Source organism: Mastomys coucha, unplaced genomic scaffold, assembly GCF_008632895.1.
Source record: "Mastomys coucha isolate ucsf_1 unplaced genomic scaffold, UCSF_Mcou_1 pScaffold11, whole genome shotgun sequence".
Lineage (NCBI taxonomy): Eukaryota > Metazoa > Chordata > Mammalia > Rodentia > Muridae > Mastomys > Mastomys coucha.
In genome coordinates, this window is record NW_022196893.1 from 6,613,993 (window position 1) to 6,616,623 (window position 2,631).

Consider the following 2,631-nt stretch of genomic DNA (forward strand, 5'->3'; position numbering starts at 1 on the left):
GACCCCTAGAATCTACATGGTGGAAGGAGAGAACAGATTCCTCAGAGATGCCATCTGACCTCCAGGCACATGCATAGCATGGGTGTGCAACCAGACACACACCAATAAATAAACACACACCGTTCCTACAAATATCCATATGGGTATAACATCCATTGTGTCGAGGATTCATATGAACTGTGCTTCTAATGAAGGATCTGCTCACACAGACAAGGATGGAGCCCATGGCCTGAGCCCCACCCACTGAAGCTCCTATGGCACCTCCATGCAATGACAGGGACTTTGAGGACCTGAGCAATCATGATAGAAACTGCAGGTAGCCACACAGTGGTGGCACACTCCTTTGGTCCCAGCACTTGGGAGACAGAGGCAGGTGGGTCTCATGAGTTCCAGACTAGCCTGGTCTATAGAATGAGTTCCAGGACAACAGAGAAACCCTGTCTTTAAAATACAAACAAGTGTAAGACTGCAGGTAGAGGTCTGCATGCAAGACTAAAAAGGCTTGGCTTTCCAAATCAGGAATAAACGGAGGCTAGGAGTCTCAGCAGGAGGATGGCCCACAGAGAGGCTTCAGGAAGCAAGGTGAGAAGCCACGCTCATATGGGGCATCTCTAGGGAGAGGTTGAATCTGTCAGAGCCGTCTTTGCTCCCTGCTTCCTCCTTTACCCAGTCCTGTCTACATCCAGACTTCACCATCACACTCTCAGCTGAATTTTGGAATGTTTCTGGTTCTTTCCAGTCTTTTTCAGCCAGATGTACCCAGGGAGTAACTAAGGAAACAAGCCTATGAGAGACTTACATGCCAGGAGTGGTGACTGTGGGTTTGCCCTGCCCATTTCTCAGTACTTAACAAGACTTAGGCCTTGGCAAACTCAGAGAAGAAAGAGGAAATATCCCAAAATGTGTGAGATGGAATCTCCACTTGCAGTCTTTTTTCTTTCTTTTTTTTTTTTTAAGAATTGTTTTGATGTGTTTGTTTTGTCTGCATGTGTGTCTGCACCACATCTATGCACTGCCTAAGAATGCTGGAAGAGGGCATTGGATCACCTGGACCTCTCATTACAGATGCTTATGAGCTTGTGGATGCTAGGAATCAAACACAGGTCCTTTGCATGAGCAAGAAGTGCTCTTAAGCTCTGAGCTATCTCTTCAGACCTTGACCTGCAGACTTTTTTGTTGTTTTGCTTTGGTTTTTGGTTTTTGGTTTTCGAGACAGGGTTTCTCTGTGTAGCCCTGGCTGTCTTGGAACTCACTCTGTAGACCAGGCTGGCCTCAAACCTAGAAATCCACCTGCCTCTGCCTCCCAAGTGCTGGGATTAAAGGCATGTGCCACCACTGCCTGGCTGACTTTTTATCATTATTATTATTATTATTATTATTATTATTAAAAAGCACCTGTACATTGGCCTAGCCCAGTCTTACTTCCCATAAGTCTCCCACAACTGCCATTTTGTCAAGAAGTTAAAGTTGGCCTCCTGGAAGATAAACAGCACATACTCGGTTATGACTGTTTCTGTCCCTCCTCCAAATTCATATGCTGGAATCCTGGTCCTTTGTGATGCATTAAGAAGTATGGCCTTAGCCGGGTGGTGGTGGTGCACGCCTTTAATCCCAGCACTTGGGAGGCAGAGGCAGGTGGATTTCTGAGTTCGAAGCCAGCCTGGTCTACAGAGTGAGTTCCAGGACAGCCAGGGCTACATGAAGAAACCCTGTCTCGAAAAATAAAATAAAATAAAACAAAACAAAACAAAGAAGTAGGACCTTTGGTAGATAAAGAGGTCATCAGGGTAAAATTCTGATGATAAGTGGTTATTAGAAGAGAAGAGGCCAGAGAGCTAGCTCACTCACCATCATGTGATGATACAGCAAGGAGACTGCCCTTTATAAACCACCAAGAGCCCAACTATGTCAGCACCTGTGGTGGCTAATCTTAGTTGACAACTTGACAACATCTAGAATCAGCTAAAACACAAGCATCTGGGTACTGCTGTTGGGGCTGATGATCAATCTGATTTGAGCAGATAGAGTCACCCTAAGCTTAGGTGGCACCTCTGCTGACAGCCAGATAAAAGAAGTGAAAGCCAGAGACTGGCTTTTGCCTCCTTTCTCTCACTCTCCCTGGCCAGTTCATCCATCCTGTTGCTGCAGCATCTTTCTCTGATATTAGAACTAATTTCTTTGGGCCTCCCAAGTAGATATGACAAGACTAACAGCTCTCCAGGCATCCTCCACGTCCTGTTCCACGGATGCAGCATCTGTTCTTGGACTATGGGCTGTGAGAAACACTTAAGTCTAAGTCCCTAGAGCAGTCTTAGCTGGCTGGCCAGTTCACTAGCATTGACAGACAACCATCTGATTGTCCTCTGAGGGCAGGACTTGAACAATGCCTCAGGAAACCAATGAAGCCATCTATCTCTACTGTGCCCTGCCCAAACTACCAACTCCAAAGTTTAAATTATTTTTAATTTATTAATTTTTGAAATGTAGGAGAGCTCTGTCTACATATACACCTACATGCTAGAAGATCCCTTTATAGATAGTTGTGAGCCACTATGCAGTTGCTGGGAATTAAACTCAGAATCTCTAGAAGAGCAGCCAGCGTTCTTAACCACTGAGCCATCTTACCAGCCC